This window comes from Chlorocebus sabaeus, chromosome 27 (assembly GCF_047675955.1).
Source record: "Chlorocebus sabaeus isolate Y175 chromosome 27, mChlSab1.0.hap1, whole genome shotgun sequence".
Lineage (NCBI taxonomy): Eukaryota > Metazoa > Chordata > Mammalia > Primates > Cercopithecidae > Chlorocebus > Chlorocebus sabaeus.
This window is the reverse complement of record NC_132930.1, coordinates 33,868,295-33,880,859: the sequence shown is the minus strand read 5'-3', so window position 1 is coordinate 33,880,859 and position 12,565 is coordinate 33,868,295.

Below are 12,565 nucleotides of genomic sequence, written 5' to 3'. Positions count from 1 at the left end.
TTTCTCCATGTTGGTCAGGCTGGTCTCGAACTCCTGACCTCAGGTGATCAGCCCACCTCGGCCTCCTAAAGTGCTGGGATTATAGGCGTGAGCCACCACACCTGGTTGAAATGTATTTCTTAAATAATAAGACTTGAAAGTTAAATTACTTCTTTATCCATGTGCTACAGAATGAATGTTGTGTTAGCAGTCATGAAAACATTAATCTGCTTGCACATCTCTATCAGAGCTCTTGAGTGAGTAGGTACATTGTCAGTGAGCAGCAATATTTTGAAAGGAACCTTTTTTTCCCTGGACAATAGGTCTCAACTGTGGGCTTCAAATACTCAGTAAACTATGCTATAAGCAGATGTGCTGTCATTCAGGATTTGTTCTTCCACTTACAGAGCTCAGGGTAGATTTAGAATGATTTAAGGGCCCTAGGATTTTAAGAGTGGTAGATGAGCCTTGGTTTCAACCTAAAGTCACCAGCTGCATTAGCTCCTGACAAGAGAGTCAACCTGTCCTTTGAAGCTCTGAAGCCAGGCATTGACTTCTCCTCTCTAGCTATGAAAGTCCTAGAGGCATCTTCGGCATTTTCTTCTAATATAAGGTAATTTTGCCTATGTTGCAAATCTGTTGTTTAGTGTAGCCACTTTCATCAGTTGTCTTGGCTAGATCTTATGGGTAACTTACTGTAGCTTCTCCATCAGCACTTGCTGTGTCACCTTGTACTGCTTCACCTACTTTTATAACATAAAAGTAGATAGAAATTGGTTCTCTTCTTAAACCTCATGAACCCACCTCTGCTAGCTTCAGACTTTTCTTCTGCAGCTTCCTCACTTCTCTCAGCTTTCATAGATCTAAAGAGAGTTAGGTTCTTGCTTTGGACTAGGGTTTGGCTTAAGGGAATGTTAACTGCTGGTTTGATCTTTCATGTGGGTCATTTAAACTTTCTCCATGTCAGCAATAAGGCTGTTTTGGGTTTTTTTGTTTGCTTGCTTGTTTGTTTGTTTTTATCACTTGTGGGTTCACTGGAGTAGCATTTCCAATTTCCTTCAAAAACTTTTCCTCTGCATTAACAACTTGGCCTAACAGTTTGGCACAAGAGGTTTCGCTTTCAGCCTGTCTAGACTTTCAACATGACCTTTCTCACTAAGCTTAATTATTTCTAGTTTTTTATTTAAGTGTGAGATGTGTGACTCTTTCTTTCACTTGAATATTTAGAGGCCACTGTACAGTTATTAATTGCCCTAATTTATATATATATATCCCTCTCAGGGAATAGGGACCCCGAGGGGAGAGAGAAAAGGAGGGGGAGAGAAGTGGGGGAAGAGTCAGAACACACACAACATTTATCAATTAAGTTCAGCATCTTATATAGTGAGATTTGTGGTGCCCAAAAACAATTATAATAATGACATCAAAGATCACTGACCACAAATGAAAAATTTTGAAATATTGCAATAAGTATCAAAATGTGACACAAAGACATAAAATGAGCACATTATTTCATTTTTTTGTTTGTTTGTTTGTTTTTTTAATGGAGTCTCACTCTGCTGCCCAGGCTGGAGTACAGTGGTGCGATCTCAGCTCACTGCAACCTCTGCCTCCCAGGTTCAAGCAATTCTCCTGCCTCAGCCTCCTGAGTAGCTGGGATTACAGGTGCATGCCACCATGACCATCTAATTTTTGTATTTTAGTAGAGACGGGGTTTCACCATGTTGGATAGGCTGGTCTTGAACTCCTGACCTCAGGTGATCCACCCACTTTGACCTCCCAAAGTGCTGGGATTATAGGTGTTAGCCACCACACCTGGCAAAATGAGCACATTCTATTGGAAAAATGGCACAATGGACTTGCTTGGCAAAGGGTTACTACAAACCTTCAATTTGTGAAAAATGCAATAAAATAAAGCTTAGTAAAATAAAATAAAATATGCTTGTGTTAGTTATTAAACCTACCATGAGATCCTGATATTTAATGACTTCATCAAAAGGCCCATATATGAGACACTACAAATTTTTAAATGTTTGAGAAGTTATTTTAATTGAATTGCAATCCTGCATCTTTTATGGATTTAAACATTATCCTACGAAGGGGAACCATGGGCTTTGTCAAATTACCAAAGGCATCTTTGGCACAAAAATGGTTAAGAATTCTTTTATCTTTTCTTTTCTTTTCTTTTATTTTTTTGAGACAGAGTCTCATTCTGTCACCCAGGCTAGAGTGCAGCGACGCGATCTCAGCTCACTGCAAGCTCCGCCTCCCGGGTACACACCATTCTCCTGCCTCAGTCTCCCAAGTAGCTGGGACTACAGGCGCCCGCCACCACGCCTGGCTAATTTTTTTGTATTTTTAGTGGAGATGAGGTTTCACCGTATTAGCCAGGATGGTCTCGATCTCCTGACCTCGTGATCCACCCGCCTCAGCCTCCCAAAGTGCTGGGATTACAGGCATGAGCCATCACACCCAGCCCATTTTTTCTTTTTAAGTGATGTAACTGGGTGAGTTACTAAGAAAAACTAGTGTCAGCAACTCCTTCCTCTTCTATAATATTATATCCAGGTCTTCCCTGTATTTCCAAATGAGTCACTCTGGAGGAGCTGGAGCCCAAAGGAAGGGCTTAGAGAAGTAGAAACAGACACAGCTCACTGGGAGAGGGAAGCACAGTATTAGGAAAAGATGGAGTTCGGGTGGTTGTTGGCAATAAAAGATAGCTGCACTGCTTCTTTGCAGTACCATAGGGAGGTATTAAAACCTAATATTCACGGGTAAACAGCAAGCCAGTGGGCCCAGGGGCTGGCAGAGACATGAAGGCTCCCACCTTCAGCACTGACCCCCTTGCAAAGCACAGCATAGAGGAATGAACCTTCTGAGTTAGGACAGTTTACATTGCAGCAAGGACCTGGGTGTTCTGAAGACCAGAGACCCTGGATACTCCCTAATCCCTGCTCATACACATATACAAAGAAAAAACAATAGAAATGAAAATTTTTACTTACTGATGAACTGGGACTTAAAGTCCAATTTTCTAAAGTAAATATTGTGCCATTTCTTATCTCCAAGTGTTGTCGCTGAAGAAAATTCACATCTGCTTTCCTAAGAGCTGAAAGTTGAGTAAGAGTTAACTCAGGAAGGTTGATGGGATCAGGGGTGTACTTGACAGGAAGCAGCATGTGCAAAGGCCCAGGGGTGAGAGACAGGATGACACTGGTGGAAGGGAAGGTTGGTGAGCCTCAGGGTAAGACAGGAGAGGGAGGTGGGAGTCTGCAACCACAGAGCCTTCCTTGAGATGGGCCATGCTCAGGAATGTGGCCTTTCTCATCCTAACACTGGGATGGCTTCAAGTGTGTGTTTAGGTTTTAAGGATGTGGTTAGGGTGGAGTGAGCAGAAAAGAAGGGCGTGGAATGATGGAATTTGCATTTTACATAAATCTCTTTGGCTAAAGTGTGGAGAAAACATTGGACAAGGAAGTAAACAGGTGAGCAAAGACACTTTCGAAATCTGCAACTGTCCCATGAGAGGTGATGGTGGCTTGGACCAGTGAGGAGGCAGTGAAGGCAGAGAGGAGTGAAGGCATTCAAGAAAGAGGAAATCAACCCAAGCAGGTGTGGGGATGGAGCGGGCTCTAGGGTGAGAGATGTTAGGGTACCTGGCTCACATGCATGGGGGTATGGCACTCCTTAAGGTGGTATCATTCCCCGGCATAGAGCTCCCTGAGGAAGTAACAGGGAAGAAGGGAGAAATCATTTACAATATTGTGAATGAGGTGCTGGTGAGACATAAATAGTTGGAAATGTGGGTGTAGAGAGTAGTATCCATTAGCTGTACAGGTTCAAGTAGAGATCTTCACATCTTCAAATTTTATGCTACTCTCCATTATCCTTGGCCTTTGCACATGGCAATGACAAAGATGATTACAATGATGATGACGATGACTATGATGATGATGATGAATAATGTTCACTGACAATTACCTTGTTCTAGGCACTTTAGTGCATTTTAAATTTAATTATTATGACAACATTGTATGTTTGATTACTATCCCATTTCATGCTTGAGAAACTGAGGCTTAAGATCACACAGCCAATCACTAGCAGAGGCATGATCCAGACCCAGACAATTTGTTCCATAAAATGGAGATAACAATCATATTCACCTTATAAGATTGTTATGAAGATTAAATTTCAGATGATAATAACTGACATTTATGAAGCACCAGACATTCTTTTAAGGGCTTTTAAATTTAATCAGTAAAACAACATTATGAAGTAAATAGTACTTATTATTATCTTCATTTTAGAGATGAGAAAACACAAGTACAGGGAGCTTGAATAACTTGCTTTTGGTTAGTAAGTCAAAGCAAAGATTGAGACTCAAGTTGTCTAGCTCCAGAGTCTATGGTCTTGACCACTATGTTATACCATTTCAGATTCATAAAATGTTGAAAACAGTTCCTGCTACAGGGCAAGCATTCAATGGCACAGTGCAGGAAATTAAAACAAATATGTCTCAGGACCTAACCAATGACATTGATCCTTTGCAAAAGATAAGAATCTAAGCCTACATTTGCATTAAGGGCTAAGAGCTGAAATGTAAGAACACCTGTCAAGAGAGCACAAAGTAGATGCTCAATAAGTATTTGTTGAATGATAAATAAATGGATAAGCCTTGGATAAGAGTAGTAAATGGATCAGAATATAGGACCTGCTCTGCCATTGTCCTTTGGCTACGGCTCTTGGAAATACCACTTCTTTTCTTACGTCACAGTTCACTCATTTGTAAATATGTTGGTGGAACCATCTGACAGGGCAAATGATATATGTGCTACATGCTATCACTTCTTACTCCTGCCCTCTTTGACAGACATTGCTAATCCATCACAGGCCTATTTCCTAGTGAGCCCAAGCCCACTTTCAACACCATGCTCTCAGAAATTGCCAGATATGCCACTGAAGATGCAATCTGTTACCTGACCCTGAACTCCGTGGCTTCTGACGTCACTTCCAGCCCTGATATCTCATCACTCCCTGAAATAAAGTCCTGCTTTATTAAGATCCTCTTCTGCATGAATCTGCTGCCTTTAACTGTCTTTGCTCAACCCGAAACCTAGATCCCTAGCTTGACCGCATTCAGTTCAGGCCATGGGGGAAGAATATGAACCACATGCTGAAAGAACTCCAATTGTTGACACATCTGACTGGCAATGCTGAAGCTGCCCTGGTGACTGGAGGCCACAGGCTGCTGTCAGCAGCGTCCTTCATGAGAGGCCTTCCCACGTTTCCTAGGCATTCCCAGTGTTCTCAGGAGTAATTGGCTACTTTTTTTTCTTTTTGCAAAAATTCTGCTCTTTCTACATTTGTTTTTTGTCTGCCTGTTCACAGCTGCAATCTACTAGGACCAAGCAAACCAAAATGAAAGCACTATTGCTGACACCCTCAACCTCTCCCCTCATGCCCAGAAAAATGGGCCTCTGTGATGCTTCCAGGATTGTCTAACCTCCTCTTGCTTCCCTCTGTCTTCTCTCTGCGGCTGTGCACTGGGACTTTAGGAAGCACTTTGACCAGACACACATTTTAAACAGCTTTAGAGCTGTTTTTCACCATCTGCTTTTAAGTACTGAAACCAACAAAAAAATGTCTTTGAGCATCATTCTGTATTTCCCCCAGCCCTCTCTCAACACTGAATCAAGACCCATCACCAACTCTAATTTAAACTAGGGAATAACAATATTTATAGTATGATTCTGTATGTGCAAACATAGAACACTGCAAATGAGCATAGCTGGATGGCCGCCAGCCACCAGTCCCCACCATACTGTGTGGGTTGGCCATGGGTGGAGTCTTGGCAGGATGAGGCTGGACTGGACGTCTGAGTTTCCACTTGGCTGCCTACTCACCATGTATGACCACAGGCAAGTCACTTTGCTACTCTGAGCCTCAGTTTCTTTCTCTGTGAAATGAGGCCATGGAGCCATTTCCTCCACAGTTATGGGATTGAGACTCACCTTGCTCTGGGGATGGGAAGTGACTGTCAAAGAGAAAGAGGAAGAGAATAGAGTTCTTGGGGTCCCCTATCTCAGGTGTAGACGAGAAAAGAAGGCTGGAGAAAGGAAGGCAGCAAGACATCAAGTTTTCAATGCTTGACTTTTCCTATAGCTATGTTGGGTAGTGAGTGGGGATAGGGTGCTTCCTGTACCTGAGCGGCACACAAATCCTGAGATAGGTCCTTCCATATGGGCCCAGAAAGATGATTTGCAAATATGGAGTGGTGCAGCGGGCCCCCGCAGTTCCCTGCCTGATGCCCTCCCACAGGCCCTCTGACAACATGGCAGTTTGCCTCTCCAAAGCCAGGAGGAGAATCCCTTGCTGCAGTCTTATGTGATGCAATGCACAAGACTGAAATCTCATCAGTTTTGCCATTGGTTAGAAGCAAGTCACAGATTTCACTCCTACTCAAGGAGAGGGAATTATATAAGGGGGTGACTCACTGGGTGTCAGCTCAGAATCCTGCCTACCATAAACACCCCATGCTGTCTTCTGCACATAAACACTCTGACTTCTCAGCAGCCAGCATCAACCCAAGGGCAGGGAGCCTAAAGGCACTGTCTGACCTCAGTAGTCCTGATCTAACCCTGCCTTCACATAGTACATTTGCCAGTGAAGACTCTCAATCAATAAATCTGCAAATATTTATTGCCAATATATTATATACAGAGGGTATGGAAACTTCTTTATTATAATGATTATCATAATAGAAACATTTATGGTGAGTTTTGCAGTTTGTAAAGGACTTCGACCTGCCCTCTTAATTGATCCTTACAGAAGCAGACAGGGGAAATATCCTTGTTCTTTTAATTCATAAGGAAGCTGGACCTCAGGAAGGTTAGATGACATCGTCAAGATCACACAGCTAGTAAGTACAGGATCAAGATGAGAACCAAACATCCTAGGTTCTTGTTTCCATGGATATATATCCAGTAGTGGAAGTATAATAAATGTGTACTTTTATGAAAAGATCAGCAACAATAAGTGGGATATTACTTACAGCCATATGAGCAGTATGTTATTAAAGGATTTTGCAAAAAAGTCTGATCTGGGCCGGGGGGATCTTATAGAAAAGGTAGAACATGAATTGAATCCTGCAAAACAAGATTCATCTACCTGGTAGGGTGGCTGAAAAGATGGGCATTCAAGTGGGAGGAACAGAATGAATAAAATCAGAAAATTACGAGAGTTTCCGGAGCACCACAGGTAGACTATCCAGCCAGAGAAAGGCATCTATGAGAGACAAGTGGAAAAGACTGGAAAGTCATCTGGAATCCCAAAAGTCTCTTCGAGGATCTAAAAACTGTGGTGCCAATGGGCCCCTAAGCCCTACCAGCTTTCCTTGAATCTCATGCATAAGCAGCAGCCTGCAGACCCGACCATGCCTGGCTACCTGGGGCAGGACGCTAGGGCAATGTTGATGCTAGTGCCTCCTCTGCCGCTGAAACTTAAGACACTTGGTTCGCCTGGAGAACCAGCAGTGTGGAAACAGTTGGGCAGATCTGGTTCACTTTCCACTTTCCAGGTAGATAGCTTTCAAGTCTCCAAGCCTCAGTTTCTACCTCTACAAGATCAGGATTAAAAATACCTACCTTGCAGGTTTTTAGAGAAGGAAAAAAATGAGATCATACTTGTAAAGTGTCTAGCTCAGCACATTCAATAAAGAGGAGCTATTATAATGAAGTTAATTAATCAATCTACTGGTATGCTATGAATCTGTGTCCCCGGCTTGCACCCATGAGAACTCCCGGGCATATATTCCCCCTACTCTACATGCCTTTTCCTTTGTCATAAGCCCCAAGAATCTCCTCCTTGTTTATCTTCAGTTAAAAGATCATTGATAAGTTCCTTTAGACCAGAGCAGTGGTTCTCAACCAGGAGACAAGCCTTTGGTGATGCCTGGAGACACTTTTGGTTGCCACAACTGGAGAGAGCTACTGGCATCCAGTAAGTCGAGGCCAAGGACATGGCCAAACACTGTACAATGCACAAGTTAACTCCCCTATCCTCTCCAGCAAAGATTTATCCAGCCCCCAATGTCAATAGTACCACGGTTGAGAAACCTTAGGCTACAGACGGGAAGAACTGGGTTCTAGTCTTAGCTCTGCCCAGAATAAACTCTGTGATAGTTACCCACTTTATCTGGGCTTCAGTTTCCTTATGTGTAAAATGAAGACTGCAGCTTAGATCTGCATGCCATAGAATGGGGGGGGGGGGGGGGGGGCGGGGGGGAAGCAAGTTGTAGCAAACTTTGCATAAAGCTAAATGTGTTCACTTTAAAATAATATCCTTTATACTGATGTTATAGTCTGCTTTGTTGAAGCAGGATGTTAAGTGCCTTTTCTTTTAAAAATGATTGTGATAGTTTACTTGAAAAACATGTAAAAATATTCTCAGCAAAACAACTATCAGCCTACATGATCTCAAAGATCTCCTCCAGCTTCAACAAACTGTGATTCTATAAGAAATAACTGAGGGAAACGGCTGGTGAGTTGCTGCTCCGTGAAGTGTTATGCTTTTCTGAAAAATATCCTGCATTAACCAGGTTCCTTCAGTGAACTGGAAGCCAGTCTATGCACTTCACTATTGGAACTGGAGGGCTGTATAACTGAGGGAAGAGTTGGAAAGTGGACGCCAGACAAGCTACCGCTGAAGTAGTCAGCCTGAAGCACTGAATCAGGTCGTCCACAAGCAGTTGTTAGGAGGCCTCTGTGAATTTCACCTCTGTGCACATCCCTGCCACAGCTGCCTCCAGAGAATCACAGCTTCTCCTGCTCTTCAACCTTCCAAATCTTGTGCAAGTATGTCTCCCTGGCAGGCAAATTTGGAGAAGGAGATTTGGGGATATGTAGTCCCCACTTCTCCTCTGTAACATGGTAGAGACCTTAGAAGGGACAGGGTGGAGGGGGTGAACAGGGTGCCAGATTGACCAAAATCCAACCCACTTAGTAAACAGAACCAAGATGTCATCGCATGCCTCCACCCACACCCCTCTGCCCCATCGCTACACAGATGCCTGGAGTAAACCCAGCCAAGACATGGACAGCTTGCCCTTGAATGCATGCTGCTCTGTTGCAGAGGAGAGGAGTCTGAAGAAAGGGACTACAATCAGTTACATAAATCAACATTGCTTACAAAAATGTCTGATTGTTCAACTAATTCCCGAACTGATTTGTAAAGATCATTGGGATGCCTTTTGGAGTTTTCAATTCCCCACTAACATTCTGTAAGCCAACAAGTCTCTGAGATTCAGATCCTGTGACCATCACATTAAGCTATAAAACGTTGTTCTGCTGATGCGGTAATTGCCTGACATGGCTACCTGGTTCGAACTCGTGCTTAGTATGCAAATCTGCTCCAAGAATGCATTTGACAATCACTTTTCTGTCCACAGAAACTGCCCCTTGACAGCAAATGTATTCCAAAGACGGCTTTCTATTTTTTGCCTTTAAAACGAAAGCTTGCAAGTCCAGTGGTAGCTGAGAGCAACAACATATGCTTATAATTAGGATTACCATCAGGGAATTCAACCTTACTGAGGGAAGGGGAAGAGGCCCACCAAGGGGGAGCACAAAAGCTCTGAAAAATAGCAGATGAAATAAGCCCAGTCGGTTTGGCTATTCCTGGGTAATGGGAGAAACTTGATTGTGAAAAACAGTGCTGGTTTTACTCCAGATTCTAAAGAAATGTTGCGTGGGCAGAACAAGAAATGCTGACAAACAAAATCAAGCTTTGGGGAATCTGCCTTCCAGGGCAGCCCGGAGGAGCCTCACTAAGGGCAGGCAGTCCTATCTCCAGCAGCTGTCCCAGGGTTGGGCCTGAAAACCAGGCAGGCCACTTGCTTCAGCCCCATGTGAGCCATGCACTGCTCTGCTCCCCAGCGCGGGAGGGTGTGGAGCCTCTCACTTCTCTCCTGCTCTGATTCCCTATTGGATTTCTGGATTCCAAGCATGAGTGTGCAATCAAAGAAGCAAGTCTTTGAATCTCAGCCTCTGATAGTGCATGAGCTGGACAGTTCATATAACATCTCTGACCTTCAGCCTTTCAAATGGAAAGGAGAATGCCTACCTTGCAGAACCATTAGGGATTTAAATAACATGATGGAAAGGAATGCCTGGTGCCCACTGGCCACTTGGTAAGCAGGCACTACTGTTGTTGTTCCTTCATTTGGTTGGCTCCTAAGCTTCTTGGGATTGGTTACTGTTTGTGGCTCCATGGCTCTGTATTAACTAATTTATTCCACAATTACCTGTTCCATGACTACTATGTACCAGGCATGCTGAAGCAGCCATGGCATAAAGGACAAACGCCGTCTTTGTTGGCTGCCTGGTAAAGGAAACAGGAACTAATAGGGTATTACAATAAATGAGATGGGGGAGGCGCAGGATGCTAGAGAAGCATCTAAGAGGGAAATTTTACCCAGATTTGGGGACAAGGGGACGTGGAGGAGGCAGCTTCTGAGTTACACTTGAATGATGAGTCTGATAAAGCCAGATACAGGATGGTGTGAAGGAGTAGAGAGAGGGAAGGAGACCTTCAGACCGCAGTGAGTGCCAAGGCACATAGTGAATGACTCTATTTTGTGCCTGTTACTGAAACACGTTTCATATGGGCGAAAGGGACAACAGGGGCCTAAAGAAGGACAGCGAGCAGCCTGTGAGTCACACAACCAGCTAATGGGCAACTGGGCTTAGATGTTCCTATTCTATCCCAAGTCTATGTGCCTGTTAAGCCCTTTGCTCTTCTGGGAACCTCCTTCTACCTTCCCCTTCATTTCCTGGTATTCTTGCCATGAATCTGGCAGAATCTCACCGTGTGGCTTTGGGCAAATTGTTTCATTTTCTGAGTCTACACTTCTGAGTCAATCAACTATCACTCTTGTATTAATTTGTTTTCATTCTGCTATAAAGAACTGTCCAAGACTGAGTAATTTAAAAAGAAAAGAGGTTTGATGGACTCACAGCTCCATGTGGCTGGGGATGCCTCAGGAAGCTTACAGCCGTGGAGGAAGGTGAAGGGGAAGCAAGGTCCTTCTTCACATGGTGGCAGGAAAGAGAGAGCTAGCAAGAGAAGGGAAAACAGCCTTATAAAACCATCAGATCTCATGAGAACTCATTCACAATCACGAGAACAGCATAGGAGAAACTGCCCCCATTACCCAATCACCTCCCACTGGGTCCCTCCCATGACATGCGGGGATTATGGGGGTTACAATTCAAGATGAAATCTGGGGGGGGGACACAGTCAAACCATATCAGCTCCATTTGTGAAAGTATCCTGAAAATTTAAAGAAAGTAACTGCATGACGAGTGGGCACAGGGTCAGTAATGCATGGAAAGAGACAGAGAAGGCTGAAAGCAAAATGTTCTGGCAGTGAGCAGATGGACCATGGACTCTGCTATCCACTATATGTGTCCCAAGTTCCAAAAGGATATTTCAACCATTGCCACAGACCCCTGTTGGTGTCCAGAGTCACTCAATTAATTCCCATATGCAATAAGAAGCATCAGCATCTAATGTCTTTGCAATGATACCAACTGGAATTGAAATTCCTCTTATGGAGAGTCAAGGTCAAGTTGTTCAACCTCTATGAAGCTTTTTCATATGGATGAGACAATCAATGTACCTCATAATCTTGTTAAGAAGACTAAATGAAATGCAATAAACTATGTGAAGTGCCCAACACATAGTAGGCACTAAATACATTCTTATACCCTTGCTCTTCTTATTGAGGCAGAAAAACTCACTCAATGCTCCACTTACCCTGATGTGATTATTATATATTGCATGTCTGTATCAAAAAATCTCATGTCCCCCATAAGTATATACATCTATGTCTTCCCCAAAATAAAAACCAAAGAAACTCACTCAAAGACAGAATGCCTTATGTGGTGTCAACTTTAAATTTACTTTCTCTATTATTTTCTCTAATTACTCTTTTATCCCCCATTCCAAATCATCATAATGTCCAACGTAGATGTTCTACTTAGCCTTTTGTTTTAGAACAGAGTTTGCCCAGTTTAACTTGAGAAATGAAAGGCTTACGAAAAGGGAGCACGGGGAGATAAAAAAGCAGGAATCGCAACTGTTTGGCCCAGTACCATGAAAAGACAATGAACTTCGTGGACACAGGAACAAACAGGCCTTTCAGAATCCAAAGATGTGTTGGCTCCACTATGTCTCGCCATCAGAGGAGTTCATGGATCACCCCCTGGATCTCCATTATTGTGACTTGCTTTACCTCTTGGTGTCTTCTCTCTGTGTGTCTTTTGTCATCTTTCATCTTGCCAGCAGTTGGACAACTCTCTCCAAATTAAGTTCTAAATCCCTCAGAGAGAAGATGTAATTGGCCTCATTAGACCTGGTTTTCCCAGTCAGATGCAGTTTTCAAACCAAACCATCTCAAAGGCAACTCAGTCCAGAAATTGGATACTCTTAGGAGCACTGCCTACACTAAATTACTGGGGTCAGAGGGTGGGGGTCCCATGGTCCTAGGCTAACCAATTCATCACAGTTTGCCTGGAACTTTCCCAGT